Source organism: Staurois parvus, unplaced genomic scaffold (genome assembly GCF_062004578.1).
Source record: "Staurois parvus isolate SC_StPar_1 unplaced genomic scaffold, SC_StPar_1.0 ptg000432l, whole genome shotgun sequence".
Classification (NCBI taxonomy): Eukaryota; Metazoa; Chordata; class Amphibia; order Anura; family Ranidae; genus Staurois; species Staurois parvus.
Window position 1 is genome coordinate 2,870,309 of NW_028318228.1, and position 26,169 is coordinate 2,896,477.

At 45.6% G+C, this 26,169-nt stretch overlaps 14 non-coding genes across 14 annotated transcripts; all 14 read right to left on the minus strand.

Annotated features, from left to right (window-relative positions):
• Positions 1 to 2,917: 2,917 nt before the first annotated feature.
• On the minus strand, positions 2,918 to 3,036 carry LOC149454260 (5S ribosomal RNA). The gene has a single exon (XR_016314266.1). It is a non-coding gene; the product is annotated as a 5S ribosomal RNA (ribosomal RNA).
• A 1-nt stretch (position 3,037) lies between these two features.
• On the minus strand, positions 3,038 to 3,156 carry LOC149454261 (5S ribosomal RNA). The gene has a single exon (XR_016314246.1). It is a non-coding gene; the product is annotated as a 5S ribosomal RNA (ribosomal RNA).
• Positions 3,157 to 6,251: 3,095 nt separating this feature from the next.
• Positions 6,252 to 6,370, minus strand: LOC149454262 (5S ribosomal RNA). Its single transcript, XR_016314277.1, has one exon. It is a non-coding gene; the product is annotated as a 5S ribosomal RNA (ribosomal RNA).
• A 1-nt stretch (position 6,371) lies between these two features.
• LOC149454263 (5S ribosomal RNA) lies at positions 6,372 to 6,490 on the minus strand. Its single transcript, XR_016314247.1, has one exon. It is a non-coding gene; the product is annotated as a 5S ribosomal RNA (ribosomal RNA).
• A 3,096-nt stretch (positions 6,491 to 9,586) lies between these two features.
• LOC149454264 (5S ribosomal RNA) lies at positions 9,587 to 9,705 on the minus strand. The gene has a single exon (XR_016314289.1). It is a non-coding gene; the product is annotated as a 5S ribosomal RNA (ribosomal RNA).
• Position 9,706: 1 nt separating this feature from the next.
• LOC149454265 (5S ribosomal RNA) lies at positions 9,707 to 9,825 on the minus strand. Its single transcript, XR_016314248.1, has one exon. It is a non-coding gene; the product is annotated as a 5S ribosomal RNA (ribosomal RNA).
• Positions 9,826 to 12,922: 3,097 nt separating this feature from the next.
• Positions 12,923 to 13,041, minus strand: LOC149454266 (5S ribosomal RNA). Its single transcript, XR_016314301.1, has one exon. It is a non-coding gene; the product is annotated as a 5S ribosomal RNA (ribosomal RNA).
• A 1-nt stretch (position 13,042) lies between these two features.
• Positions 13,043 to 13,161, minus strand: LOC149454267 (5S ribosomal RNA). The gene has a single exon (XR_016314249.1). It is a non-coding gene; the product is annotated as a 5S ribosomal RNA (ribosomal RNA).
• Positions 13,162 to 16,258: 3,097 nt separating this feature from the next.
• LOC149454268 (5S ribosomal RNA) lies at positions 16,259 to 16,377 on the minus strand. Its single transcript, XR_016314307.1, has one exon. It is a non-coding gene; the product is annotated as a 5S ribosomal RNA (ribosomal RNA).
• A 1-nt stretch (position 16,378) lies between these two features.
• Positions 16,379 to 16,497, minus strand: LOC149454269 (5S ribosomal RNA). Its single transcript, XR_016314250.1, has one exon. It is a non-coding gene; the product is annotated as a 5S ribosomal RNA (ribosomal RNA).
• A 3,099-nt stretch (positions 16,498 to 19,596) lies between these two features.
• LOC149454270 (5S ribosomal RNA) lies at positions 19,597 to 19,715 on the minus strand. The gene has a single exon (XR_016314309.1). It is a non-coding gene; the product is annotated as a 5S ribosomal RNA (ribosomal RNA).
• A 1-nt stretch (position 19,716) lies between these two features.
• LOC149454271 (5S ribosomal RNA) lies at positions 19,717 to 19,835 on the minus strand. Its single transcript, XR_016314251.1, has one exon. It is a non-coding gene; the product is annotated as a 5S ribosomal RNA (ribosomal RNA).
• Positions 19,836 to 22,932: 3,097 nt separating this feature from the next.
• Positions 22,933 to 23,051, minus strand: LOC149454272 (5S ribosomal RNA). Its single transcript, XR_016314310.1, has one exon. It is a non-coding gene; the product is annotated as a 5S ribosomal RNA (ribosomal RNA).
• Position 23,052: 1 nt separating this feature from the next.
• Positions 23,053 to 23,171, minus strand: LOC149454273 (5S ribosomal RNA). Its single transcript, XR_016314252.1, has one exon. It is a non-coding gene; the product is annotated as a 5S ribosomal RNA (ribosomal RNA).
• Between the last annotated feature and the right edge of the window lie 2,998 nt (positions 23,172 to 26,169).

A 26,169-nucleotide genomic window follows, 5' to 3' on the forward strand; every position in this document is an offset into this window, starting at 1 on the left:
GGCAAAGCCCCGGCCCTCTCTGCCCAAGAAGCTGCTAAGGATTCTTGGGCAGATTCTTCCAAAGGCTCAAAAGGCTTGCGGATGAAAGCCTTCAGGTCTAAGGATAGGTCCCAAACTGGACAAGTCTTGACCCTCATTGGTCTTGACTTGGAAAGAGACCTGAAGAAGTCCACAACAAAAAGGATTCTGCTGCAGGGGGACCTGCAGAAAAATGCTTAGGGCCGAAGCCTGTACCTTTAGTGTGCTGATCGAGAGACCTCGATCTGTCCCTTCCTGAAAAAAATCCAAGACTGCCGGAATGTCTGGGGGCCCCTGCCGCTGACCCGAAAACCATGATCACTGCCTGAGTGCATGACTGATGAGTGCATTTGCGCGTGACTGATGAGTGGATTTGCCTTTGCGCACAAGCACAAGGGAATGAGAGCACTTGGATTTTTTTTTTTTTTACACTGTCACTTTAATTTCTTTTTATCAATTTTATTGCTGTCACAAGAAATGTAAATGTCCCTTGTGACAACAATAGGCATGTGACAGGTACTCTTTATGGAGGGTTCTGAGGTCAATAAGACCCCAAATCCCTTTTCTTCCCTTAAAAGTATTTGATCACATGCTTTTCATTTTTAAAAATGGTGCCGTTTACATCCAGATAAATAGGAAGTGATGTAAGGTCATCGTTTCCAGTTCACTATATCACAGAGCCGAACGGAGCGGTTCCCCTCCTCGGTCGGCTCTGTGATCAGCCGGCAGAAGCGTGGACTGGTTGATTGGTTGTCTCGGTGGAGGTGTCCCCTCCAGCTGCTTGTTTTTAGACCGTCGTCTCTAAAAAACGGTATCGGGATGATGCCTGCATGAAGCTACATGTATCATCCCAGTACAACCACTTAACACCAAATGGCATACATGGACGTGATTTGGCATCAAGCAGTGAAAGGCAAGTATACCAGAAGGGAGCCCATTCCTCCCATTAGAAACCCAGCAGGACCACAATGGCACCTGAAGGCGTACAATGTGTCTCCACAGCAAATCTAGTGAGCAAGCTATAAAAAAAAATGACAACAATCCCAATTTATAACTAGCTATTGAAGGTGCACATGGAAGGCATGGCACAGTTCAAACAGAAAATATCCCAGCACACTTATCAGCTAGCTTGAAAAAGAAAAATTGACTCAACCTAATAATTCCATTAAAAACAGAGATTTTAGTTGCAGACATTTGCAAATGTATGTGGAAGCCGCACTGCCTCACCAAGGCTCTTCTGTAAAGTGCGGTCCAACTCATAAATGTGAGAGTCTTCCTGTTGGAGCATTCACAACAGAAATAAAAATGGAACCAAACGGAGCGATATACTCATGTTTCCGCCAACAATCCTCTCTTGCATCTTTTCCATCTTCATTGGCTGGCATGAGATGACATCACTTCTGCGCATGCACAGGAGCTAGTCATTCTTACACACAGAGACTGGCCCGGAGCCGTAGGCTGAGCTGTGCATGTGCAGATCTGGTTACAGAGCTGAAGATGACATCGCGCAGGCAAGTAGAGGCATTTAACTGCTTGCCATCCAGCCACTGTGGAAAAATGGCCACAAGGTGGCACCACTGGGCAAAATCATGCTTAAAACGTGATATTGCAAAACAAGTAGGGGGTGCACACGAGGCACGCAACCGCCCTACCCGTGCTGCAATAAAACGGGCAGCGGTTTATCACTTTTCAGGCCAACTTTGACCATCCACCTCTCTAACAACAGTGGCTTTTGTGTAAAGAAGGATGGGTTGACCACGCCCATGGGAAAACCACGCTTTAGGCGAACAGGTCCTGCTGTCTATCCTCCGTAAAGGGGTACACCTTCTTCCCCGTTTTACAGTCGAGCGTGCGCACACAGACGGGACAGCAGTAAAGAGCTTTGTAGTATTTTGAGGGGGAGTTTACTAAAAAGGGAGAAGACAGAATCTGTCTGTATGGCAACCACTCAGCTCCTTGTGTCCATTTCAAACCTTCACTCAACAAGCTGAAGTGAGAAGCTGATTGCTTACGATGCAAAACTACTCCGGATCCTGTCTGCACCCATTTTAAGTAAATTCCCCTCGAGGTAGCCCAAAGGAGGACTGTCTACAAGCTCTCTTTAGCCCATTGCACAGTAAGTCCATGAACTTTAGAATTTAGATAACCACAGTAACCTACGGAAACAAATCTATATCTGCTCATATAGGAAAAGAATTGTGTTTGTGACTTTTCATCTTAAGAACATTCCTTTAATTTACTAATTGGTCAATTTGATGTTTGTTTTGAAATGCATGCGCTAATAACAAACTTATATAAAGGTGTATATCCTCATCCAAAAACATTTAGTGTTTAAAATAAATAATTATAGTGTCCAAACATAAATTAGTGTCCAAAAAATATATATATATATCTTCAGTGACTTGAACCAATTGTGAAAAATCCACCACCAAAGGAGATTAAATGAACTCACCAGAGCTAATGGCTGGTCAGATTATAAACCAGCAACAGCGCTTGTGCTCTGGGAGCAATGAACCCGATGTCCAAATAGATATGGTGATGTTTCAGATACTTCCAGATAATAATAATCACAAACAACTTTGCAGCCCAAGCTCTTATGATGAACTTCTCCACTCTTTCTCATACCTCCATGAGAGCATGCAGTACACTCAGGGAAAAAAGAGAACAGAATGGTGCAATACGTTTTTTTCATTTATATCTTTAATAAAAAAGGTATAAGGAAACTCACAAACAAGGTGTCTAATAGACACCAGCTTCAATTGCAAAACAAGGTGAGATACAGTTACCGCTCACCGCGGATCTCTCCCATACAGCACAGAACGACAAGGCTCTCTAACGTCCGCATCGAGTATGCCACGCCCAACCGGTTTCGTCACACTGACGTCATCAAGGGGCGGATAGCCTACAGCACCTGGTATTCCCAGGCGGTCTCCCATCCAGGTACTAACCAGGCCCTACCCTGCTTGGCTTCCGAGATCAGACGAGATCGGGCGTATTCAGGGTGATGTGGCCGTAGGCTAGCCTACAGCACCTGGTATTCCCAGGCGGTCTCCCATCCAGGTACTAACTAGGCCCTACCCTGCTTAGCTTCCGAGATCAGACGAGATCGGGCGCATTCAGGGTGATGTGGCCGTAGGCTAGCCTACAGCACCTGGTATTCCCAGGCGGTAGATAATCAAGAACTGACCCCTTAGGGTGGGCCCACTGCCTGGAGGACCCTGCGTCCGAATGCCTGCTCCCTATTTGACAGGACATCTAGGCGGTAATGCTTGACGAAGGTAGAGAACTTTGACCAGGTGGCTGCCTTACAGATCTCCGGCGAAGCCCCGGCCCTCTCTGCCCAAGAAGCTGCTAAGGATTCTTGGGCAGATTCTTCCAAAGGCTCAAAAGGCTTGCGGATGAAAGCCTTCAGGTCTAAGGATAGGTCCCAAACTGGACAAGTCTTGACCCTCATTGGTCTTGACTTGGAAAGAGACCTGAAGAAGTCCACAACAAAAAGGATTCTGCTGCAGGGGGACCTGCAGAAAAATGCTTAGGGCCGAAGCCTGTACCTTTAGTGTGCTGATCGAGAGACCTCAATCTGTCCCTTCCTGAAAAAAATCCAAGACTGCCGGAATGTCTGGGGGCCCCTGCCGCTGACCCGAAAACCATGATCACTGCCTGAGTGCATGACTGATGAGTGCATTTGCGCGTGACTGATGAGTGGATTTGCCTTTGCGCACAAGCACAAGGGAATGAGAGCACTTGGATTTTTTTTTTTTTACACTGTCACTTTAATTTCTTTTTATCAATTTTATTGCTGTCACAAGAAATGTAAATGTCCCTTGTGACAACAATAGGCATGTGACAGGTACTCTTTATGGAGGGTTCTGAGGTCAATAAGACCCCAAATCCCTTTTCTTCCCTTAAAAGTATTTGATCACATGCTTTTCATTTTTAAAAATGGTGCCGTTTACATCCAGATAAATAGGAAGTGATGTAAGGTCATCGTTTCCAGTTCACTATATCACAGAGCCGAACGGAGCGGTTCCCCTCCTCGGTCGGCTCTGTGATCAGCCGGCAGAGGCGTGGACTGGTTGATTGGTTGTCTCGGTGGAGGTGTCCCCTCCAGCTGCTTGTTTTTAGACCGTCGTCTCTAAAAAACGGTATCGGGATGATGCCTGCATGAAGCTACATGTATCATCCCAGTACAACCACTTAACACCAAATGGCATACATGGACGTGATTTGGCATCAAGCAGTGAAAGGCAAGTATACCAGAAGGGAGCCCATTCCTCCCATTAGAAACCCAGCAGGACCACAATGGCACCTGAAGGCGTACAATGTGTCTCCACAGCAAATCTAGTGAGCAAGCTATAAAAAAAAATGACAACAATCCCAATTTATAACTAGCTATTGAAGGTGCACATGGAAGGCATGGCACAGTTCAAACAGAAAATATCCCAGCACACTTATCAGCTAGCTTGAAAAAGAAAAATTGACTCAACCTAATAATTCCATTAAAAACAGAGATTTTAGTTGCAGACATTTGCAAATGTATGTGGAAGCCGCACTGCCTCACCAAGGCTCCTCTGTAAAGTGCGGTCCAACTCATAAATGTGAGAGTCTTCCTGTTGGAGCATTCACAACAGAAATAAAAATGGAACCAAACGGAGCGATATACTCATGTTTCCGCCAACAATCCTCTCTTGCATCTTTTCCATCTTCATTGGCTGGCATGAGATGACATCACTTCTGCGCATGCACAGGAGCTAGTCATTCTTACACACAGAGACTGGCCCGGAGCCGTAGGCTGAGCTGTGCATGTGCAGATCTGGTTACAGAGCTGAAGATGACATCGCGCAGGCAAGTAGAGGCATTTAACTGCTTGCCATCCAGCCACTGTGGAAAAATGGCCACAAGGTGGCACCACTGGGCAAAATCATGCTTAAAACGTGATATTGCAAAACAAGTAGGGGGTGCACACGAGGCACGCAACCGCCCTACCCGTGCTGCAATAAAACGGGCAGCGGTTTATCACTTTTCAGGCCAACTTTGACCATCCACCTCTCTAACAACAGTGGCTTTTGTGTAAAGAAGGATGGGTTGACCACGCCCATGGGAAAACCACGCTTTAGGCGAACAGGTCCTGCTGTCTATCCTCCGTAAAGGGGTACACCTTCTTCCCCGTTTTACAGTCGAGCGTGCGCACACAGACGGGACAGCAGTAAAGAGCTTTGTAGTATTTTGAGGGGGAGTTTACTAAAAAGGGAGAAGACAGAATCTGTCTGTATGGCAACCACTCAGCTCCTTGTGTCCATTTCAAACCTTCACTCAACAAGCTGAAGTGAGAAGCTGATTGCTTACGATGCAAAACTACTCCGGATCCTGTCTGCACCCATTTTAAGTAAATTCCCCTCGAGGTAGCCCAAAGGAGGACTGTCTACAAGCTCTCTTTAGCCCATTGCACAGTAAGTCCATGAACTTTAGAATTTAGATAACCACAGTAACCTACGGAAACAAATCTATATCTGCTCATATAGGAAAAGAATTGTGTTTGTGACTTTTCATCTTAAGAACATTCCTTTAATTTACTAATTGGTCAATTTGATGTTTGTTTTGAAATGCATGCGCTAATAACAAACTTATATAAAGGTGTATATCCTCATCCAAAAACATTTAGTGTTTAAAATAAATAATTATAGTGTCCAAACATAAATTAGTGTCCAAAAAATGTATATATATATCTTCAGTGACTTGAACCAATTGTGAAAAATCCACCACCAAAGGAGATTAAATGAACTCACCAGAGCTAATGGCTGGTCAGATTATAAACCAGCAACAGCGCTTGTGCTCTGGGAGCAATGAACCCGATGTCCAAATAGATATGGTGATGTTTCAGATACTTCCAGATAATAATAATCACAAACAACTTTGCAGCCCAAGCTCTTATGATGAACTTCTCCACTCTTTCTCATACCTCCATGAGAGCATGCAGTACACTCAGGGAAAAAAGAGAACAGAATGGTGCAATACGTTTTTTTCATTTATATCTTTAATAAAAAAGGTATAAGGAAACTCACAAACAAGGTGTCTAATAGACACCAGCTTCAATTGCAAAACAAGGTGAGATACAGTTACCGCTCACCGCGGATCTCTCCCATACAGCACAGAACGACAAGGCTCTCTAACGTCCGCATCGAGTATGCCACGCCCAACCGGTTTCGTCACACTGACGTCATCAAGGGGCGGATAGCCTACAGCACCTGGTATTCCCAGGCGGTCTCCCATCCAGGTACTAACCAGGCCCTACCCTGCTTGGCTTCCGAGATCAGACGAGATCGGGCGTATTCAGGGTGATGTGGCCGTAGGCTAGCCTACAGCACCTGGTATTCCCAGGCGGTCTCCCATCCAGGTACTAACTAGGCCCTACCCTGCTTAGCTTCCGAGATCAGACGAGATCGGGCGCATTCAGGGTGATGTGGCCGTAGGCTAGCCTACAGCACCTGGTATTCCCAGGCGGTAGATAATCAAGAACTGACCCCTTAGGGTGGGCCCACTGCCTGGAGGACCCTGCGTCCGAATGCCTGCTCCCTATTTGACAGGACATCTAGGCGGTAATGCTTGACGAAGGTAGAGAACTTTGACCAGGTGGCTGCCTTACAGATCTCCGGCAAAGCCCCGGCCCTCTCTGCCCAAGAAGCTGCTAAGGATTCTTGGGCAGATTCTTCCAAAGGCTCAAAAGGCTTGCGGATGAAAGCCTTCAGGTCTAAGGATAGGTCCCAAACTGGACAAGTCTTGACCCTCATTGGTCTTGACTTGGAAAGAGACCTGAAGAAGTCCACAACAAAAAGGATTCTGCTGCAGGGGGACCTGCAGAAAAATGCTTAGGGCCGAAGCCTGTACCTTTAGTGTGCTGATCGAGAGACCTCGATCTGTCCCTTCCTGAAAAAAATCCAAGACTGTCGGAATGTCTGGGGGCCCCTGCCGCTGACCCGAAAACCATGATCACTGCCTGAGTGCATGACTGATGAGTGCATTTGCGCGTGACTGATGAGTGGATTTGCCTTTGCGCACAAGCACAAGGGAATGAGAGCACTTGGATTTTTTTTTTTTTTACACTGTCACTTTAATTTCTTTTTATCAATTTTATTGCTGTCACAAGAAATGTAAATGTCCCTTGTGACAACAATAGGCATGTGACAGGTACTCTTTATGGAGGGTTCTGAGGTCAATAAGACCCCAAATCCCTTTTCTTCCCTTAAAAGTATTTGATCACATGCTTTTCATTTTTAAAAATGGTGCCGTTTACATCCAGATAAATAGGAAGTGATGTAAGGTCATCGTTTCCAGTTCACTATATCACAGAGCCGAACGGAGCGGTTCCCCTCCTCGGTCGGCTCTGTGATCAGCCGGCAGAAGCGTGGACTGGTTGATTGGTTGTCTCGGTGGAGGTGTCCCCTCCAGCTGCTTGTTTTTAGACCGTCGTCTCTAAAAAACGGTATCGGGATGATGCCTGCATGAAGCTACATGTATCATCCCAGTACAACCACTTAACACCAAATGGCATACATGGACGTGATTTGGCATCAAGCAGTGAAAGGCAAGTATACCAGAAGGGAGCCCATTCCTCCCATTAGAAACCCAGCAGGACCACAATGGCACCTGAAGGCGTACAATGTGTCTCCACAGCAAATCTAGTGAGCAAGCTATAAAAAAAAATGACAACAATCCCAATTTATAACTAGCTATTGAAGGTGCACATGGAAGGCATGGCACAGTTCAAACAGAAAATATCCCAGCACACTTATCAGCTAGCTTGAAAAAGAAAAATTGACTCAACCTAATAATTCCATTAAAAACAGAGATTTTAGTTGCAGACATTTGCAAATGTATGTGGAAGCCGCACTGCCTCACCAAGGCTCCTCTGTAAAGTGCGGTCCAACTCATAAATGTGAGAGTCTTCCTGTTGGAGCATTCACAACAGAAATAAAAATGGAACCAAACGGAGCGATATACTCATGTTTCCGCCAACAATCCTCTCTTGCATCTTTTCCATCTTCATTGGCTGGCATGAGATGACATCACTTCTGCGCATGCACAGGAGCTAGTCATTCTTACACACAGAGACTGGCCCGGAGCCGTAGGCTGAGCTGTGCATGTGCAGATCTGGTTACAGAGCTGAAGATGACATCGCGCAGGCAAGTAGAGGCATTTAACTGCTTGCCATCCAGCCACTGTGGAAAAATGGCCACAAGGTGGCACCACTGGGCAAAATCATGCTTAAAACGTGATATTGCAAAACAAGTAGGGGGTGCACACGAGGCACGCAACCGCCCTACCCGTGCTGCAATAAAACGGGCAGCGGTTTATCACTTTTCAGGCCAACTTTGACCATCCACCTCTCTAACAACAGTGGCTTTTGTGTAAAGAAGGATGGGTTGACCACGCCCATGGGAAAACCACGCTTTAGGCGAACAGGTCCTGCTGTCTATCCTCCGTAAAGGGGTACACCTTCTTCCCCGTTTTACAGTCGAGCGTGCGCACACAGACGGGACAGCAGTAAAGAGCTTTGTAGTATTTTGAGGGGGAGTTTACTAAAAAGGGAGAAGACAGAATCTGTCTGTATGGCAACCACTCAGCTCCTTGTGTCCATTTCAAACCTTCACTCAACAAGCTGAAGTGAGAAGCTGATTGCTTACGATGCAAAACTACTCCGGATCCTGTCTGCACCCATTTTAAGTAAATTCCCCTCGAGGTAGCCCAAAGGAGGACTGTCTACAAGCTCTCTTTAGCCCATTGCACAGTAAGTCCATGAACTTTAGAATTTAGATAACCACAGTAACCTACGGAAACAAATCTATATCTGCTCATATAGGAAAAGAATTGTGTTTGTGACTTTTCATCTTAAGAACATTCCTTTAATTTACTAATTGGTCAATTTGATGTTTGTTTTGAAATGCATGCGCTAATAACAAACTTATATAAAGGTGTATATCCTCATCCAAAAACATTTAGTGTTTAAAATAAATAATTATAGTGTCCAAACATAAATTAGTGTCCAAAAAATATATATATATATCTTCAGTGACTTGAACCAATTGTGAAAAATCCACCACCAAAGGAGATTAAATGAACTCACCAGAGCTAATGGCTGGTCAGATTATAAACCAGCAACAGCGCTTGTGCTCTGGGAGCAATGAACCCGATGTCCAAATAGATATGGTGATGTTTCAGATACTTCCAGATAATAATAATCACAAACAACTTTGCAGCCCAAGCTCTTATGATGAACTTCTCCACTCTTTCTCATACCTCCATGAGAGCATGCAGTACACTCAGGGAAAAAAGAGAACAGAATGGTGCAATACGTTTTTTTCATTTATATCTTTAATAAAAAAGGTATAAGGAAACTCACAAACAAGGTGTCTAATAGACACCAGCTTCAATTGCAAAACAAGGTGAGATACAGTTACCGCTCACCGCGGATCTCTCCCATACAGCACAGAACGACAAGGCTCTCTAACGTCCGCATCGAGTATGCCACGCCCAACCGGTTTCGTCACACTGACGTCATCAAGGGGCGGATAGCCTACAGCACCTGGTATTCCCAGGCGGTCTCCCATCCAGGTACTAACCAGGCCCTACCCTGCTTGGCTTCCGAGATCAGACGAGATCGGGCGTATTCAGGGTGATGTGGCCGTAGGCTAGCCTACAGCACCTGGTATTCCCAGGCGGTCTCCCATCCAGGTACTAACTAGGCCCTACCCTGCTTAGCTTCCGAGATCAGACGAGATCGGGCGCATTCAGGGTGATGTGGCCGTAGGCTAGCCTACAGCACCTGGTATTCCCAGGCGGTAGATAATCAAGAACTGACCCCTTAGGGTGGGCCCACTGCCTGGAGGACCCTGCGTCCGAATGCCTGCTCCCTATTTGACAGGACATCTAGGCGGTAATGCTTGACGAAGGTAGAGAACTTTGACCAGGTGGCTGCCTTACAGATCTCCGGCAAAGCCCCGGCCCTCTCTGCCCAAGAAGCTGCTAAGGATTCTTGGGCAGATTCTTCCAAAGGCTCAAAAGGCTTGCGGATGAAAGCCTTCAGGTCTAAGGATAGGTCCCAAACTGGACAAGTCTTGACCCTCATTGGTCTTGACTTGGAAAGAGACCTAAAGAAGTCCACAACAAAAAGGATTCTGCTGCAGGGGGACCTGCAGAAAAATGCTTAGGGCCGAAGCCTGTACCTTTAGTGTGCTGATCGAGAGACCTCGATCTGTCCCTTCCTGAAAAAAATCCAAGACTGCCGGAATGTCTGGGGGCCCCTGCCGCTGACCCGAAAACCATGATCACTGCCTGAGTGCATGACTGATGAGTGCATTTGCGCGTGACTGATGAGTGGATTTGCCTTTGCGCACAAGCACAAGGGAATGAGAGCACTTGGATTTTTTTTTTTTTTTACACTGTCACTTTAATTTCTTTTTATCAATTTTATTGCTGTCACAAGAAATGTAAATGTCCCTTGTGACAACAATAGGCATGTGACAGGTACTCTTTATGGAGGGTTCTGAGGTCAATAAGACCCCAAATCCCTTTTCTTCCCTTAAAAGTATTTGATCACATGCTTTTCATTTTTAAAAATGGTGCCGTTTACATCCAGATAAATAGGAAGTGATGTAAGGTCATCGTTTCCAGTTCACTATATCACAGAGCCGAACGGAGCGGTTCCCCTCCTCGGTCGGCTCTGTGATCAGCCGGCAGAAGCGTGGACTGGTTGATTGGTTGTCTCGGTGGAGGTGTCCCCTCCAGCTGCTTGTTTTTAGACCGTCGTCTCTAAAAAACGGTATCGGGATGATGCCTGCACGAAGCTACATGTATCATCCCAGTACAACCACTTAACACCAAATGGCATACATGGACGTGATTTGGCATCAAGCAGTGAAAGGCAAGTATACCAGAAGGGAGCCCATTCCTCCCATTAGAAACCCAGCAGGACCACAATGGCACCTGAAGGCGTACAATGTGTCTCCACAGCAAATCTAGTGAGCAAGCTATAAAAAAAAATGACAACAATCCCAATTTATAACTAGCTATTGAAGGTGCACATGGAAGGCATGGCACAGTTCAAACAGAAAATATCCCAGCACACTTATCAGCTAGCTTGAAAAAGAAAAATTGACTCAACCTAATAATTCCATTAAAAACAGAGATTTTAGTTGCAGACATTTGCAAATGTATGTGGAAGCCGCACTGCCTCACCAAGGCTCCTCTGTAAAGTGCGGTCCAACTCATAAATGTGAGAGTCTTCCTGTTGGAGCATTCACAACAGAAATAAAAATGGAACCAAACGGAGCGATATACTCATGTTTCCGCCAACAATCCTCTCTTGCATCTTTTCCATCTTCATTGGCTGGCATGAGATGACATCACTTCTGCGCATGCACAGGAGCTAGTCATTCTTACACACAGAGACTGGCCCGGAGCCGTAGGCTGAGCTGTGCATGTGCAGATCTGGTTACAGAGCTGAAGATGACATCGCGCAGGCAAGTAGAGGCATTTAACTGCTTGCCATCCAGCCACTGTGGAAAAATGGCCACAAGGTGGCACCACTGGGCAAAATCATGCTTAAAACGTGATATTGCAAAACAAGTAGGGGGTGCACACGAGGCACGCGACCGCCCTACCCGTGCTGCAATAAAACGGGCAGCGGTTTATCACTTTTCAGGCCAACTTTGACCATCCACCTCTCTAACAACAGTGGCTTTTGTGTAAAGAAGGATGGGTTGACCACGCCCATGGGAAAACCACGCTTTAGGCGAACAGGTCCTGCTGTCTATCCTCCGTAAAGGGGTACACCTTCTTCCCCGTTTTACAGTCGAGCGTGCGCACACAGACGGGACAGCAGTAAAGAGCTTTGTAGTATTTTGAGGGGGAGTTTACTAAAAAGGGAGAAGACAGAATCTGTCTGTATGGCAACCACTCAGCTCCTTGTGTCCATTTCAAACCTTCACTCAACAAGCTGAAGTGAGAAGCTGATTGCTTACGATGCAAAACTACTCCGGATCCTGTCTGCACCCATTTTAAGTAAATTCCCCTCGAGGTAGCCCAAAGGAGGACTGTCTACAAGCTCTCTTTAGCCCATTGCACAGTAAGTCCATGAACTTTAGAATTTAGATAACCACAGTAACCTACGGAAACAAATCTATATCTGCTCATATAGGAAAAGAATTGTGTTTGTGACTTTTCATCTTAAGAACATTCCTTTAATTTACTAATTGGTCAATTTGATGTTTGTTTTGAAATGCATGCGCTAATAACAAACTTATATAAAGGTGTATATCCTCATCCAAAAACATTTAGTGTTTAAAATAAATAATTATAGTGTCCAAACATAAATTCGTGTCCAAAAAATATATATATATATCTTCAGTGACTTGAACCAATTGTGAAAAATCCACCACCAAAGGAGATTAAATGAACTCACCAGAGCTAATGGCTGGTCAGATTATAAACCAGCAACAGCGCTTGTGCTCTGGGAGCAATGAACCCGATGTCCAAATAGATATGGTGATGTTTCAGATACTTCCAGATAATAATAATCACAAACAACTTTGCAGCCCAAGCTCTTATGATGAACTTCTCCACTCTTTCTCATACCTCCATGAGAGCATGCAGTACACTCAGGGAAAAAAGAGAACAGAATGGTGCAATACGTTTTTTTCATTTATATCTTTAATAAAAAAGGTATAAGGAAACTCACAAACAAGGTGTCTAATAGACACCAGCTTCAATTGCAAAACAAGGTGAGATACAGTTACCGCTCACCGCGGATCTCTCCCATACAGCACAGAACGACAAGGCTCTCTAACGTCCGCATCGAGTATGCCACGCCCAACCGGTTTCGTCACACTGACGTCATCAAGGGGCGGATAGCCTACAGCACCTGGTATTCCCAGGCGGTCTCCCATCCAGGTACTAACCAGGCCCTACCCTGCTTGGCTTCCGAGATCAGACGAGATCGGGCGTATTCAGGGTGATGTGGCCGTAGGCTAGCCTACAGCACCTGGTATTCCCAGGCGGTCTCCCATCCAGGTACTAACTAGGCCCTACCCTGCTTAGCTTCCGAGATCAGACGAGATCGGGCGCATTCAGGGTGATGTGGCCGTAGGCTAGCCTACAGCACCTGGTATTCCCAGGCGGTAGATAATCAAGAACTGACCCCTTAGGGTGGGCCCACTGCCTGGAGGACCCTGCGTCCGAATGCCTGCTCCCTATTTGACAGGACATCTAGGCGGTAATGCTTGATGAAGGTAGAGAACTTTGACCAGGTGGCTGCCTTACAGATCTCCGGCAAAGCCCCGGCCCTCTCTGCCCAAGAAGCTGCTAAGGATTCTTGGGCAGATTCTTCCAAAGGCTCAAAAGGCTTGCGGATGAAAGCCTTCAGGTCTAAGGATAGGTCCCAAACTGGACAAGTCTTGACCCTCATTGGTCTTGACTTGGAAAGAGACCTAAAGAAGTCCACAACAAAAAGGATTCTGCTGCAGGGGGACCTGCAGAAAAATGCTTAGGGCCGAAGCCTGTACCTTTAGTGTGCTGATCGAGAGACCTCGATCTGTCCCTTCCTGAAAAAAATCCAAGACTGCCGGAATGTCTGGGGGCCCCTGCCGCTGACCCGAAAACCATGATCACTGCCTGAGTGCATGACTGATGAGTGCATTTGCGCGTGACTGATGAGTGGATTTGCCTTTGCGCACAAGCACAAGGGAATGAGAGCACTTGGATTTTTTTTTTTTTTTACACTGTCACTTTAATTTCTTTTTATCAATTTTATTGCTGTCACAAGAAATGTAAATGTCCCTTGTGACAACAATAGGCATGTGACAGGTACTCTTTATGGAGGGTTCTGAGGTCAATAAGACCCCAAATCCCTTTTCTTCCCTTAAAAGTATTTGATCACATGCTTTTCATTTTTAAAAATGGTGCCGTTTACATCCAGATAAATAGGAAGTGATGTAAGGTCATCGTTTCCAGTTCACTATATCACAGAGCCGAACGGAGCGGTTCCCCTCCTCGGTCGGCTCTGTGATCAGCCGACAGAAGCGTGGACTGGTTGATTGGTTGTCTCGGTGGAGGTGTCCCCTCCAGCTGCTTGTTTTTAGACCGTCGTCTCTAAAAAACGGTATCGGGATGATGCCTGCACGAAGCTACATGTATCATCCCAGTACAACCACTTAACACCAAATGGCATACATGGACGTGATTTGGCATCAAGCAGTGAAAGGCAAGTATACCAGAAGGGAGCCCATTCCTCCCATTAGAAACCCAGCAGGACCACAATGGCACCTGAAGGCGTACAATGTGTCTCCACAGCAAATCTAGTGAGCAAGCTATAAAAAAAAATGACAACAATCCCAATTTATAACTAGCTATTGAAGGTGCACATGGAAGGCATGGCACAGTTCAAACAGAAAATATCCCAGCACACTTATCAGCTAGCTTGAAAAAGAAAAATTGACTCAACCTAATAATTCCATTAAAAACAGAGATTTTAGTTGCAGACATTTGCAAATGTATGTGGAAGCCGCACTGCCTCACCAAGGCTCCTCTGTAAAGTGCGGTCCAACTCATAAATGTGAGAGTCTTCCTGTTGGAGCATTCACAACAGAAATAAAAATGGAACCAAACGGAGCGATATACTCATGTTTCCGCCAACAATCCTCTCTTGCATCTTTTCCATCTTCATTGGCTGGCATGAGATGACATCACTTCTGCGCATGCACAGGAGCTAGTCATTCTTACACACAGAGACTGGCCCGGAGCCGTAGGCTGAGCTGTGCATGTGCAGATCTGGTTACAGAGCTGAAGATGACATCGCGCAGGCAAGTAGAGGCATTTAACTGCTTGCCATCCAGCCACTGTGGAAAAATGGCCACAAGGTGGCACCACTGGGCAAAATCATGCTTAAAACGTGATATTGCAAAACAAGTAGGGGGTGCACACGAGGCACGCAACCGCCCTACCCGTGCTGCAATAAAACGGGCAGCGGTTTATCACTTTTCAGGCCAACTTTGACCATCCACCTCTCTAACAACAGTGGCTTTTGTGTAAAGAAGGATGGGTTGACCACGCCCATGGGAAAACCACGCTTTAGGCGAACAGGTCCTGCTGTCTATCCTCCGTAAAGGGGTACACCTTCTTCCCCGTTTTACAGTCGAGCGTGCGCACACAGACGGGACAGCAGTAAAGAGCTTTGTAGTATTTTGAGGGGGAGTTTACTAAAAAGGGAGAAGACAGAATCTGTCTGTATGGCAACCACTCAGCTCCTTGTGTCCATTTCAAACCTTCACTCAACAAGCTGAAGTGAGAAGCTGATTGCTTACGATGCAAAACTACTCCGGATCCTGTCTGCACCCATTTTAAGTAAATTCCCCTCGAGGTAGCCCAAAGGAGGACTGTCTACAAGCTCTCTTTAGCCCATTGCACAGTAAGTCCATGAACTTTAGAATTTAGATAACCACAGTAACCTACGGAAACAAATCTATATCTGCTCATATAGGAAAAGAATTGTGTTTGTGACTTTTCATCTTAAGAACATTCCTTTAATTTACTAATTGGTCAATTTGATGTTTGTTTTGAAATGCATGCGCTAATAACAAACTTATATAAAGGTGTATATCCTCATCCAAAAACATTTAGTGTTTAAAATAAATAATTATAGTGTCCAAACATAAATTAGTGTCCAAAAAATATATATATATATCTTCAGTGACTTAAACCAATTGTGAAAAATCCACCACCAAAGGAGATTAAATGAACTCACCAGAGCTAATGGCTGGTCAGATTATAAACCAGCAACAGCGCTTGTGCTCTGGGAGCAATGAACCCGATGTCCAAATAGATATGGTGATGTTTCAGATACTTCCAGATAATAATAATCACAAACAACTTTGCAGCCCAAGCTCTTATGATGAACTTCTCCACTCTTTCTCATACCTCCATGAGAGCATGCAGTACACTCAGGGAAAAAAGAGAACAGAATGGTGCAATACGTTTTTTTCATTTATATCTTTAATAAAAAAGGTATAAGGAAACTCACAAACAAGGTGTCTAATAGACACCAGCTTCAATTGCAAAACAAGGTGAGATACAGTTACCGCTCACCGCGGATCTCTCCCATACAGCACAGAACGACAAGGCTCTCTAACGTCCGCATCGAGTATGCCACGCCCAACCGGTTTCGTCACACTGACGTCATCAAGGGGCGGATAGCCTACAGCACCTGGTATTCCCAGGCGGTCTCCCATCCAGGTACTAACCAGGCCCTACCCTGCTTGGCTTCCGAGATCAGACGAGATCGGGCGTATTCAGGGTGATGTGGCCGTAGGCTAGCCTACAGCACCTGGTATTCCCAGGCGGTCTCCCATCCAGGTACTAACTAGGCCCTACCCTGCTTAGCTTCCGAGATCAGACGAGATCGGGCGCATTCAGGGTGATGTGGCCGTAGGCTAGCCTACAGCACCTGGTATTCCCAGGCGGTAGATAATCAAGAACTGACCCCTTAGGGTGGGCCCACTGCCTGGAGGACCCTGCGTCCGAATGCCTGCTCCCTATTTGACAGGACATCTAGGCGGTAATGCTTGACGAAGGTAGAGAACTTTGACCAGGTGGCTGCCTTACAGATCTCCGGCAAAGCCCCGGCCCTCTCTGCCCAAGAAGCTGCTAAGGATTCTTGGGCAGATTCTTCCAAAGGCTCAAAAGGCTTGCGGATGAAAGCCTTCAGGTCTAAGGATAGGTCCCAAACTGGACAAGTCTTGACCCTCATTGGTCTTGACTTGGAAAGAGACCTGAAGAAGTCCACAACAAAAAGGATTCTGCTGCAGGGGGACCTGCAGAAAAATGCTTAGGGCCGAAGCCTGTACCTTTAGTGTGCTGATCGAGAGACCTCGATCTGTCCCTTCCTGAAAAAAATCCAAGACTGCCGGAATGTCTGGGGGCCCCTGCCGCTGACCCGAAAACCATGATCACTGCCTGAGTGCATGACTGATGAGTGCATTTGCGCGTGACTGATGAGTGGATTTGCCTTTGCGCACAAGCACAAGGGAATGAGAGCACTTGGATTTTTTTTTTTTTTTACACTGTCACTTTAATTTCTTTTTATCAATTTTATTGCTGTCACAAGAAATGTAAATGTCCCTTGTGACAACAATAGGCATGTGACAGGTACTCTTTATGGAGGGTTCTGAGGTCAATAAGACCCCAAATCCCTTTTCTTCCCTTAAAAGTATTTGATCACATGCTTTTCATTTTTAAAAATGGTGCCGTTTACATCCAGATAAATAGGAAGTGATGTAAGGTCATCGTTTCCAGTTCACTATATCACAGAGCCGAACGGAGCGGTTCCCCTCCTCGGTCGGCTCTGTGATCAGCCGGCAGAAGCGTGGACTGGTTGATTGGTTGTCTCGGTGGAGGTGTCCCCTCCAGCTGCTTGTTTTTAGACCGTCGTCTCTAAAAAACGGTATCGGGATGATGCCTGCACGAAGCTACATGTATCATCCCAGTACAACCACTTAACACCAAATGGCATACATGGACGTGATTTGGCATCAAGCAGTGAAAGGCAAGTATACCAGAAGGGAGCCCATTCCTCCCATTAGAAACCCAGCAGGACCACAATGGCACCTGAAGGCGTACAATGTGTCTCCACAGCAAATCTAGTGAGCAAGCTATAAAAAAAAATGACAACAATCCCAATTTATAACTAGCTATTGAAGGTGCACATGGAAGGCATGGCACAGTTCAAACAGAAAATATCCCAGCACACTTATCAGCTAGCTTGAAAAAGAAAAATTGACTCAACCTAATAATTCCATTAAAAACAGAGATTTTAGTTGCAGACATTTGCAAATGTATGTGGAAGCCGCACTGCCTCACCAAGGCTCCTCTGTAAAGTGCGGTCCAACTCATAAATGTGAGAGTCTTCCTGTTGGAGCATTCACAACAGAAATAAAAATGGAACCAAACGGAGCGATATACTCATGTTTCCGCCAACAATCCTCTCTTGCATCTTTTCCATCTTCATTGGCTGGCATGAGATGACATCACTTCTGCGCATGCACAGGAGCTAGTCATTCTTACACACAGAGACTGGCCCGGAGCCGTAGGCTGAGCTGTGCATGTGCAGATCTGGTTACAGAGCTGAAGATGACATCGCGCAGGCAAGTAGAGGCATTTAACTGCTTGCCATCCAGCCACTGTGGAAAAATGGCCACAAGGTGGCACCACTGGGCAAAATCATGCTTAAAACGTGATATTGCAAAACAAGTAGGGGGTGCACACGAGGCACGCAACCGCCCTACCCGTGCTGCAATAAAACGGGCAGCGGTTTATCACTTTTCAGGCCAACTTTGACCATCCACCTCTCTAACAACAGTGGCTTTTGTGTAAAGAAGGATGGGTTGACCACGCCCATGGGAAAACCACGCTTTAGGCGAACAGGTCCTGCTGTCTATCCTCCGTAAAGGGGTACACCTTCTTCCCCGTTTTACAGTCGAGCGTGCGCACACAGACGGGACAGCAGTAAAGAGCTTTGTAGTATTTTGAGGGGGAGTTTACTAAAAAGGGAGAAGACAGAATCTGTCTGTATGGCAACCACTCAGCTCCTTGTGTCCATTTCAAACCTTCACTCAACAAGCTGAAGTGAGAAGCTGATTGCTTACGATGCAAAACTACTCCGGATCCTGTCTGCACCCATTTTAAGTAAATTCCCCTCGAGGTAGCCCAAAGGAGGACTGTCTACAAGCTCTCTTTAGCCCATTGCACAGTAAGTCCATGAACTTTAGAATTTAGATAACCACAGTAACCTACGGAAACAAATCTATATCTGCTCATATAGGAAAAGAATTGTGTTTGTGACTTTTCATCTTAAGAACATTCCTTTAATTTACTAATTGGTCAATTTGATGTTTGTTTTGAAATGCATGCGCTAATAACAAACTTATATAAAGGTGTATATCCTCATCCAAAAACATTTAGTGTTTAAAATAAATAATTATAGTGTCCAAACATAAATTCGTGTCCAAAAAATATATATATATATATCTTCAGTGACTTGAACCAATTGTGAAAAATCCACCACCAAAGGAGATTAAATGAACTCACCAGAGCTAATGGCTGGTCAGATTATAAACCAGCAACAGCGCTTGTGCTCTGGGAGCAATGAACCCGATGTCCAAATAGATATGGTGATGTTTCAGATACTTCCAGATAATAATAATCACAAACAACTTTGCAGCCCAAGCTCTTATGATGAACTTCTCCACTCTTTCTCATACCTCCATGAGAGCATGCAGTACACTCAGGGAAAAAAGAGAACAGAATGGTGCAATACGTTTTTTTCATTTATATCTTTAATAAAAAAGGTATAAGGAAACTCACAAACAAGGTGTCTAATAGACACCAGCTTCAATTGCAAAACAAGGTGAGATACAGTTACCGCTCACCGCGGATCTCTCCCATACAGCACAGAACGACAAGGCTCTCTAACGTCCGCATCGAGTATGCCACGCCCAACCGGTTTCGTCACACTGACGTCATCAAGGGGCGGATAGCCTACAGCACCTGGTATTCCCAGGCGGTCTCCCATCCAGGTACTAACCAGGCCCTACCCTGCTTGGCTTCCGAGATCAGACGAGATCGGGCGTATTCAGGGTGATGTGGCCGTAGGCTAGCCTACAGCACCTGGTATTCCCAGGCGGTCTCCCATCCAGGTACTAACTAGGCCCTACCCTGCTTAGCTTCCGAGATCAGACGAGATCGGGCGCATTCAGGGTGATGTGGCCGTAGGCTAGCCTACAGCACCTGGTATTCCCAGGCGGTAGATAATCAAGAACTGACCCCTTAGGGTGGGCCCACTGCCTGGAGGACCCTGCGTCCGAATGCCTGCTCCCTATTTGACAGGACATCTAGGCGGTAATGCTTGACGAAGGTAGAGAACTTTGACCAGGTGGCTGCCTTACAGATCTCCGGCAAAGCCCCGGCCCTCTCTGCCCAAGAAGCTGCTAAGGATTCTTGGGCAGATTCTTCCAAAGGCTCAAAAGGCTTGCGGATGAAAGCCTTCAGGTCTAAGGATTGGTCCCAAACTGGACAAGTCTTGACCCTCATTGGTCTTGACTTGGAAAGAGACCTAAAGAAGTCCACAACAAAAAGGATTCTGCTGCAGGGGGACCTGCAGAAAAATGCTTAGGGCCGAAGCCTGTACCTTTAGTGTGCTGATCGAGAGACCTCGATCTGTCCCTTCCTGAAAAAAATCCAAGACTGCCGGAATGTCTGGGGGCCCCTGCCGCTGACCCGAAAACCATGATCACTGCCTGAGTGCATGACTGATGAGTGCATTTGCGCGTGACTGATGAGTGGATTTGCCTTTGCGCACAAGCACAAGGGAATGAGAGCACTTGGATTTTTTTTTTTTTTTACACTGTCACTTTAATTTCTTTTTATCAATTTTATTGCTGTCACAAGAAATGTAAATGTCCCTTGTGACAACAATAGGCATGTGACAGGTACTCTTTATGGAGGGTTCTGAGGTCAATAAGACCCCAAATCCCTTTTCTTCCCTTAAAAGTATTTGATCACATGCTTTTCATTTTTAAAAATGGTGCCGTTTACATCCAGATAAATAGGAAGTGATGTAAGGTCATCGTTTCCAGTTCACTATATCACAGAGCCGAACGGAGCGGTTCCCCTCCTCGGTCGGCTCTGTGATCAGCCGACAGAAGCGTGGACTGGTTGATTGGTTGTCTCGGTGGAGGTGTCCCCTCCAGCTGCTTGTTTTTAGACCGTCGTCTCTAAAAAACGGTATCGGGATGATGCCTGCACGAAGCTACATGTATCATCCCAGTACAACCACTTAACACCAAATGGCATACATGGACGTGATTTGGCATCAAGCAGTGAAAGGCAAGTATACCAGAAGGGAGCCCATTCCTCCCATTAGAAACCCAGCAGGACCACAATGGCACCTGAAGGCGTACAATGTGTCTCCACAGCAAATCTAGTGAGCAAGCTATAAAAAAAAATGACAACAATCCCAATTTATAACTAGCTATTGAAGGTGCACATGGAAGGCATGGCACAGTTCAAACAGAAAATATCCCAGCACACTTATCAGCTAGCTTGAAAAAGAAAAATTGACTCAACCTAATAATTCCATTAAAAACAGAGATTTTAGTTGCAGACATTTGCAAATGTATGTGGAAGCCGCACTGCCTCACCAAGGCTCCTCTGTAAAGTGCGGTCCAACTCATAAATGTGAGAGTCTTCCTGTTGGAGCATTCACAACAGAAATAAAAATGGAACCAAACGGAGCGATATACTCATGTTTCCGCCAACAATCCTCTCTTGCATCTTTTCCATCTTCATTGGCTGGCATGAGATGACATCACTTCTGCGCATGCACAGGAGCTAGTCATTCTTACACACAGAGACTGGCCCGGAGCCGTAGGCTGAGCTGTGCATGTGCAGATCTGGTTACAGAGCTGAAGATGACATCGCGCAGGCAAGTAGAGGCATTTAACTGCTTGCCATCCAGCCACTGTGGAAAAATGGCCACAAGGTGGCACCACTGGGCAAAATCATGCTTAAAACGTGATATTGCAAAACAAGTAGGGGGTGCACACGAGGCACGCAACCGCCCTACCCGTGCTGCAATAAAACGGGCAGCGGTTTATCACTTTTCAGGCCAACTTTGACCATCCACCTCTCTAACAACAGTGGCTTTTGTGTAAAGAAGGATGGGTTGACCACGCCCATGGGAAAACCACGCTTTAGGCGAACAGGTCCTGCTGTCTATCCTCCGTAAAGGGGTACACCTTCTTCCCCGTTTTACAGTCGAGCGTGCGCACACAGACGGGACAGCAGTAAAGAGCTTTGTAGTATTTTGAGGGGGAGTTTACTAAAAAGGGAGAAGACAGAATCTGTCTGTATGGCAACCACTCAGCTCCTTGTGTCCATTTCAAACCTTCACTCAACAAGCTGAAGTGAAAAGCTGATTGCTTACGATGCAAAACTACTCCGGATCCTGTCTGCACCCATTTTAAGTAAATTCCCCTCGAGGTAGCCCAAAGGAGGACTGTCTACAAGCTCTCTTTAGCCCATTGCACAGTAAGTCCATGAACTTTAGAATTTAGATAACCACAGTAACCTACGGAAACAAATCTATATCTGCTCATATAGGAAAAGAATTGTGTTTGTGACTTTTCATCTTAAGAACATTCCTTTAATTTACTAATTGGTCAATTTGATGTTTGTTTTGAAATGCATGCGCTAATAACAAACTTATATAAAGGTGTATATCCTCATCCAAAAACATTTAGTGTTTAAAATAAATAATTATAGTGTCCAAACATAAATTAGTGTCCAAAAAATATATATATATATCTTCAGTGACTTGAACCAATTGTGAAAAATCCACCACCAAAGGAGATTAAATGAACTCACCAGAGCTAATGGCTGGTCAGATTATAAACCAGCAACAGCGCTTGTGCTCTGGGAGCAATGAACCCGATGTCCAAATAGATATGGTGATGTTTCAGATACTTCCAGATAATAATAATCACAAACAACTTTGCAGCCCAAGCTCTTATGATGAACTTCTCCACTCTTTCTCATACCTCCATGACAGCATGCAGTACACTCAGGGAAAAAAGAGAACAGAATGGTGCAATACGTTTTTTTCATTTATATCTTTAATAAAAAAGGTATAAGGAAACTCACAAACAAGGTGTCTAATAGACACCAGCTTCAATTGCAAAACAAGGTGAGATACAGTTACCGCTCACCGCGGATCTCTCCCATACAGCACAGAACGACAAGGCTCTCTAACGTTCGCATCGAGTATGCCACGCCCAACCGGTTTCGTCACACTGACGTCATCAAGGGGCGGATAGCCTACAGCACCTGGTATTCCCAGGCGGTCTCCCATCCAGGTACTAACCAGGCCCTACCCTGCTTGGCTTCCGAGATCAGACGAGATCGGGCGTATTCAGGGTGATGTGGCCGTAGGCTAGCCTACAGCACCTGGTATTCCCAGGCGGTCTCCCATCCAGGTACTAACTAGGCCCTACCCTGCTTAGCTTCCGAGATCAGACGAGATCGGGCGCATTCAGGGTGATGTGGCCGTAGGCTAGCCTACAGCACCTGGTATTCCCAGGCGGTAGATAATCAAGAACTGACCCCTTAGGGTGGGCCCACTGCCTGGAGGACCCTGCGTCCGAATGCCTGCTCCCTATTTGACAGGACATCTAGGCGGTAATGCTTGACGAAGGTAGAGTACTTTAACCAGGTGGCTGCCTTACAGATCTCCGGCAAAGCCCCGGCCCTCTCTGCCCAAGAAGCTGCTAAGGATTCTTGGGCAGATTCTTCCAAAGGCTCAAAAGGCTTGCGGATGAAAGCCTTCAGGTCTAAGGATAGGTCCCAAACTGGACAAGTCTTGACCCTCATTGGTCTTGACTTGGAAAGAGACCTAAAGAAGTCCACAACAAAAAGGATTCTGCTGCAGGGGGACCTGCAGAAAAATGCTTAGGGCCGAAGCCTGTACCTTTAGTGTGCTGATCGAGAGACCTCGATCTGTCCCTTCCTGAAAAAAATCCAAGACTGCCGGAATGTCTGGGGGCCCCTGCCGCTGACCCGAAAACCATGATCACTGCCTGAGTGCATGACTGATGAGTGCATTTGCGCGTGACTGATGAGTGGATTTGCCTTTGCGCACAAGCACAAGGGAATGAGAGCACTTGGATTTTTTTTTTTTTTACACTGTCACTTTAATTTCTTTTTATCAATTTTATTGCTGTCACAAGAAATGTAAATGTCCCTTGTGACAACAATAGGCATGTGACAGGTACTCTTTATGGAGGGTTCTGAGGTCAATAAGACCCCAAATCCCTTTTCTTCCCTTAAAAGTATTTGATCACATGCTTTTCATTTTTAAAAATGGTGCCGTTTACATCCAGATAAATAGGAAGTGATGTAAGGTCATCGTTTCCAGTTCACTATATCACAGAGCCGAACGGAGCGGTTCCCCTCCTCGGTCGGCTCTGTGATCAGCCGGCAGAAGCGTGGACTGGTTGATTGGTTGTCTCGGTGGAGGTGTCCCCTCCAGCTGCTTGTTTTTAGACCGTCGTCTCTAAAAAACGGTATCGGGATGATGCCTGCATGAAGCTACATGTATCATCCCAGTACAACCACTTAACACCAAATGGCATACATGGACGTGATTTGGCATCAAGCAGTGAAAGGCAAGTATACCAGAAGGGAGCCCATTCCTCCCATTAGAAACCCAGCAGGACCACAATGGCACCTGAAGGCGTACAATGTGTCTCCACAGCAAATCTAGTGAGCAAGCTATAAAAAAAAATGACAACAATCCCAATTTATAACTAGCTATTGAAGGTGCACATGGAAGGCATGGCACAGTTCAAACAGAAAATATCCCAGCACACTTATCAGCTAGCTTGAAAAAGAAAAATTGACTCAACCTAATAATTCCATTAAAAACAGAGATTTTAGTTGCAGACATTTGCAAATGTATGTGGAAGCCGCACTGCCTCACCAAGGCTCCTCTGTAAAGTGCGGTCCAACTCATAAATGTGAGAGTCTTCCTGTTGGAGCATTCACAACAGAAATAAAAATGGAACCAAACGGAGCGATATACTCATGTTTCCGCCAACAATCCTCTCTTGCATCTTTTCCATCTTCATTGGCTGGCATGAGATGACATCACTTCTGCGCATGCACAGGAGCTAGTCATTCTTACACACAGAGACTGGCCCGGAGCCGTAGGCTGAGCTGTGCATGTGCAGATCTGGTTACAGAGCTGAAGATGACATCGCGCAGGCAAGTAGAGGCATTTAACTGCTTGCCATCCAGCCACTGTGGAAAAATGGCCACAAGGTGGCACCACTGGGCAAAATCATGCTTAAAACGTGATATTGCAAAACAAGTAGGGGGTGCACACGAGGCACGCAACCGCCCTACCCGTGCTGCAATAAAACGGGCAGCGGTTTATCACTTTTCAGGCCAACTTTGACCATCCACCTCTCTAACAACAGTGGCTTTTGTGTAAAGAAGGATGGGTTGACCACGCCCATGGGAAAACCACGCTTTAGGCGAACAGGTCCTGCTGTCTATCCTCCGTAAAGGGGTACACCTTCTTCCCCGTTTTACAGTCGAGCGTGCGCACACAGACGGGACAGCAGTAAAGAGCTTTGTAGTATTTTGAGGGGGAGTTTACTAAAAAGGGAGAAGACAGAATCTGTCTGTATGGCAACCACTCAGCTCCTTGTGTCCATTTCAAACCTTCACTCAACAAGCTGAAGTGAGAAGCTGATTGCTTACGATGCAAAACTACTCCGGATCCTGTCTGCACCCATTTTAAGTAAATTCCCCTCGAGGTAGCCCAAAGGAGGACTGTCTACAAGCTCTCTTTAGCCCATTGTACAGTAAGTCCATGAACTTTAGAATTTAGATAACCACAGTAACCTACGGAAACAAATCTATATCTGCTCATATAGGAAAAGAATTGTGTTTGTGACTTTTCATCTTAAGAACATTCCTTTAATTTACTAATTGGTCAATTTGATGTTTGTTTTGAAATGCATGCGCTAATAACAAACTTATATAAAGGTGTATATCCTCATCCAAAAACATTTAGTGTTTAAAATAAATAATTATAGTGTCCAAACATAAATTAGTGTCCAAAAAATATATATATATATCTTCAGTGACTTGAACCAATTGTGAAAAATCCACCACCAAAGGAGATTAAATGAACTCACCAGAGCTAATGGCTGGTCAGATTATAAACCAGCAACAGCGCTTGTGCTCTGGGAGCAATGAACCCGATGTCCAAATAGATATGGTGATGTTTCAGATACTTCCAGATAATAATAATCACAAACAACTTTGCAGCCCAAGCTCTTATGATGAACTTCTCCACTCTTTCTCATACCTCCATGAGAGCATGCAGTACACTCAGGGAAAAAAGAGAACAGAATGGTGCAATACGTTTTTTTCATTTATATCTTTAATAAAAAAGGTATAAGGAAACTCACAAACAAGGTGTCTAATAGACACCAGCTTCAATTGCAAAACAAGGTGAGATACAGTTACCGCTCACCGCGGATC